Raw genomic sequence first — 5569 nt, forward strand, 5'->3', positions numbered from 1 at the left:
CATTCAGACAAACACATCTTTAGTGGGAATCGATTATCTTTGTTAGAAGCGTCTGTAAGTGTCGACAGTTTAACGAATCCATAGATAAGAGAAAAAAGAATCTCGTAAACAGCTCGTCTCAATCAATCATTGTTCTGCGGATATTAGCCAGAGTTGGAGCGGGATCGGATGAGCATCGATTCGATGTCGGCAGTGAAAAGTTACGCGAGGCGGTTTACTTTAGATAAGATTACGGGCTCATTGTTGTTTACGTGTCATCATTGTAACTACATGACAGGAGTACGTAGGATCATGACATCATGATTCGCCCGTTCATGTGGTTAAGTGTAACTCGATACACTTTACACTCGAGATAAAAGCCCGTTCAGATTTATATTCCATTTAATCACGCCAACAATACCACAAAAATTGTTTTCTATTTTTAAATTATATGAAATATCTCAATAACCGTTCTATCCTATTCCGCGAATATAGCCTATTTCTGCAAATAAATCACAAAGTTGTAGTATTTGTTATAAAAAGAATTTTATAATTACTGTATAGTTTAATAATGTATTTTAAAGATAAAATAATTAGAATTTGGTCATTGGTTATAATTAATATTGCTCTCAGAATTATTTTTAATAACGCACATTATATAGAGAGAAACTACGTATGTTTCATTTTAATATAATAAATATGCAATGAATAAATGTAGAACAATGAATATAAATGGTTTTGTCCTCTATTGCAAAATTTTGAATTGAAATTTTGAATTTATTTTATGTTCTTATTCTTATTAATTTTAAATAATATAAAATCAAGGTATTAGTAATGGATGAGCTATGGGAAAATTAGGATAAAATTGGCATCTTATACAAGAATAGATATTATTACAATAAATCATCATTTAAATATATTTTTTGTTAAATAATTAGGTATATAAAATATTTTATGTTTTTTATTTATGACAAATGTATACTAAAAAAATCTGTAGATATTGTTTTTTTTTTCTTATTCCAGTTTTATATGTAATATTTAATCTTGAAAGAATTGAAGGCTATATAACTCAATTTATATTGAAAAGATATTTAGAAGAAGAAAAGAAAATAAATCGTTAAATAATACTATTAATATATTCTATATAATGTTCATAATATTCTACCCCTCTCTCCCGATTGCATTTTGTGCAAATTTTATCTATCGAAAAACGATTGGTAAAAGATACAAGCAAAGATATAAACAAAAGATATAAGCAATGATAATACTTTTACCAAGAAGATAATTTTGATTTTGGGAAACTACTGGGATACTACTGTTATCGTTTATTACTTTTTGCCGGGCTTTCTTGATTGATAAAACTTCTTATTTTGTGCACTTGTAAAATCGCATTATAAAATTCAAGCTACAGAAGTACCTCGCAATTATTATTCTGTAATGTTAGATGTAATAATGATATCGAAATATGCCGCTAAATAGGGCTATGTTAACAAGTTCTATTTCATCATGTATAATAAATCGATGGATAATCATATATTTCAAGATTAAATATTGATCCTAATCTATTCTAGCTCATCCATTTTAAAGTAATGAATTTAGGAAAAACATACATTATACATATTTATAAATGTTCTTAATCTAATATAAATCTATATATTTCACATATATATGCAATACGATGTTTCCTAGATCTCCGTTGATTTAATTTAAAATAATTGAAATTGACTTATCGACTCACTCACCGATACGATGCGCAACAGCGGAATTGTAGAAATGGACTACGTTGAACTGTAAAATATAAAAATATTTAATTAAATATCTTAAATATCATAATTTATAGACGAAGAAATAATAATCGTTAACATAATTATCAACTATTAATTTTACAAGTAGCAAATGGAATAACGTGCAAGATGAACTCACCTTATAGTTGCTCCGCCGTTTGCCTGATGCCACTCCGGCCTCCTCCTCCTCTCAGAATTGGGTTGACATCCTCTCGCACAGGACACTCGCGTGAAACACTCGCGAATAATATACTATAATCGCGCGCGGACTAATTATTTAAATAAAAGTCTTTCGCGCGACACTGCGGCACTCCACGTTTACAAAACCCATGATAAGATTTCTATTTCGATCGGTGGTATCAACACCACACGTCGACGAGTATTTGCGAAACACACGATGAATGCCGAACAAGAGTTAAGCCCCACACGAAAAAAGACGAAATCGATCGTATCGAGTCCGTCACCTCTGTTTTATGCAAAATCACGTTTAAAATTGACTCAGGCATACGCCCTAACTGCTAGTTCTAGTGGGACACAAGTGGTGCTGTACCTCGAGCGATTTCCAAGAGACTGGTAGACGTGACGAGCTCCTCTAATATGAGTAAAGTTGGTACCATCACCGATTGTCTAACAATCTAGACAATTCAGGAATGGGATCCAACCCCTCGGCACGAAGCTAGTTTTTTTTTAAAAAACTACTAGAGCTAGGCTCTGACCAAGTCAGATTAAACGCGATTTAGGCTGGTAGATAATGACAGAGAAATGAGCGCCCTGGCCAGAATTATACAATTCCTTTTTGGGCGACCCATCAGGGCGGAATTCTATAACTCGTTATGCAATCATTATGTGCTCATAACGACTGCATAACTTGAGTTATCGAATACAGGCCCAGAGAAGAATCCGAGTCGATCGATCGCTTCTTATCGCTAAGGGCCGAACTGTTGACCGACAGACAGAGCTTGTCCTCAATTAGCCGACAGCAACAGTAGTTGCTAAACCGCGCAAACACGCACCACGAAGTGCGTGACATTACGCGGCTGGCATCACCTCGTGCCCGGAGCACTTGGCGTGAGAGCGTTGCAGTGACCGTAACCACCTCAGCAACGTCTCAATGAGAGTTCCGCTTTCCTGTCGAAACATCGCAGATATGATTTCACCGTCGAATTAAAATTCCATCAAATGGGTTTTGTTAAAAGTTCATTAGTCCGATAATTTTAACGGCACTCCCGAAGCAAACGCGCGACGCGACGAACCGGCTGCGGTTCGTTCACTTTCAATTAAATCGGCGGACGAGGGTACGTTAGCTTCCCCTTCGTTGGATTTTTACACAAAGAGAATGATTTTACTCAGTATTTAAAAAAGTATTTAAAAATTTTCCTAGGTATATCATTCGGATAGATTCGAAAATTTTTAAATACTTGAGAAAAACCATTCTTTTCGTGTATATCCTCCAGGTACTGAGCCCTCACACCACGTCAAGGTGTACCCGTGAGAGGGAAAATATCGTCTGAAAAATGTAATATATTTTCTATGTTACTGTACAATTGTCGGTTAACTTGTAGAAATGAATATCAAACACATGTCACTATTGCGAAATAAACTCAGAACAGATAAAAGGGCTGATTCTCTTTTATTACGATGTCTGTAAAATACAATTAGAGTCAATGAAATGAGCTAGAGATTAATAAAAGAGAAATGTTTCTTTTATTACCGATAAATAATTTCAAAGTTACATTCAATTTTTCATATTACGAAAGATACACGAAAACGAAAAATTAATTAAATTATTAATTACACAAATTATATTAATTGTGAAAGTAAGAATTGAAATGCGTTATTTGCACGAGAGTATTTATTAATTTCTTTATGACTCGTGTGATACTCAAGTGAGAATTATACTCAAGCGAGAGAAAAATTTTACGTTAAACATTAACAATAATTGTCGTCCATAATTATCGCGAAATATTATAGTAATAAAAATTCTGGTTTACATCGCGTTTTGTTTCCAAGTGAACCGTACAAAATATCTGTTCTGTGATACACAATCTACGTCATCTCAATCCTTTTATAAATAATTAAAATTTAACGTACAAGGTAATAATCGTGTTCTTAGTATTCATAAAGTACAACATTTCACATTATTTGGCATTCTTCGCGATAAGATTTCAAAAAGTAAAGAAGAGCGGCACGCGACACGGCTACCTGCTTGTACGGCTACCTGTTTGATTCTTTATTTTTTTCTCTTCGTGGTATTTGTACAACACTCATTCACGAAAATACTAATCACATGCGTTCTCGACTTGACGAATTGATTCATCTTGTATTTTGGATTAATAACTGGAAAATTAACGTCCTATTAACAACTGAAAATGATATTACTAATAAGCGATCGAAAAAAAATGTGCTGCGATTACTCGTATTTTAATATTTTAAATGATTCATTTCATATATTACGGTCAATCCGAAAACAAAGAGTTAATATTATCACGGAAAGAAATTTGCAATACAATTTTAAAATATATTCGAAGCCTAAATGTAATTATCGCTCGTTTTACAGATAATGAAACAATTACTTCCAATTACCATCCCGTCGCCTCGATTCCTATTTTCTACTTAGAATGAACGAATCACGCGAGATATTCCTTCTGATAAGTGACCGTCGCGCCTCGACGCGCTTGCGAGTCATTAACACAAGAGTCAATTAACAAAGGTTGTGATAATCGCTAATTGCAGGGGAATGGCGGCGTTTAGCATGCCTCCAGCTTGTCGCGATCGCGTTTCGAAGGATAATACGACGGAGCAGTTCGCATCACTACCTACCGACTCGAATCTCGTTGCACGAATGACAACAATGTGATCGCGCGCAAGCACTACGTCACGCGCCGCGAATAAACGCAGCATATCAGCATAAGGGTACAAAAAGACAAAAACAAGCAGCCAGATTTCCGTTACAAAATATTCCGGCAAGATATTTAACTATATATGTTTAAACATGCTGAAATCCTTTCGCTTGTACATCAGATAAACTTTGATAAATGAGATATTTATTTTGATAGAAAAGATACTCGCATAAAATTATTTTATTATTACCTTCTGCAAATTTTTACAATCCGAAAGAAATAATATTGTATAAAAAAAGTAACAGTACAACCACGGAATTTTTTTTTAAATAAGGAAGTGAAACTTAATTGCAAACAATTAATTTTCTTATTTATTATAATCACGTAACTTAAAAAAAATAATATAATTAATAAATTAATTTTAATTTTGCAATTATACCAAAAAAGATCAATTTTATTCCTCACGTAATTTGAATTTACTAATCCGTTTAAAATAAAGTAATAATGTATTAAGTTTAAATACACGTCTAAAAAAGGATTAAATAATATGGATATACAGTGGAATTTTAATAATTATTTCTTTAATATCAATCAATTGCTGTAATGTATCTAATATCCGCATATAAATAAACTCAACCAAGCAGAAAAATTCAACATCTAAATTATGAAAAATTAATAAAATATGATAAATTTCAATACTCGAATATAAGCGAAATTTGAGCATGCAAAATCTATACTGTTGGCTAATTTTGATCTTATTTTGATTTTATGTATAGCTCGAAAATTATTATGGCCTCGACTTCAGATAGTAGTTTTCGATTTTAATTAATTTCTAGAATATGCTATTAACACACTGATATCAAATAGATTAGCACTCGATCGGGCAATCGGACATTGCCTGTCGACCGTAGAGAGTGTGATTAAGCAACATATACCACAGGCACTCGAATTCTCTTCAAGTTGGCT

At 33.1% G+C, this 5569-nt stretch overlaps 1 long non-coding RNA gene across 1 annotated transcript; it reads right to left on the bottom strand.

Moving 5' to 3' along the window:
• Positions 1 to 979: 979 nt before the first annotated feature.
• Positions 980 to 4986, bottom strand: LOC147907240 (uncharacterized). The gene is made up of 2 exons (XR_015547535.1): positions 1903 to 4986; positions 980 to 1767 (listed from the first exon to the last, which is right to left on the bottom strand). It is a non-coding gene; the product is annotated as an uncharacterized LOC147907240 (long non-coding RNA).
• Between the last annotated feature and the right edge of the window lie 583 nt (positions 4987 to 5569).

Source organism: Acromyrmex echinatior, chromosome 15 (assembly GCF_024713525.1).
Source record: "Acromyrmex echinatior isolate Ae372 chromosome 15, ASM2471352v2, whole genome shotgun sequence".
Classification (NCBI taxonomy): domain Eukaryota; kingdom Metazoa; phylum Arthropoda; class Insecta; order Hymenoptera; family Formicidae; genus Acromyrmex; species Acromyrmex echinatior.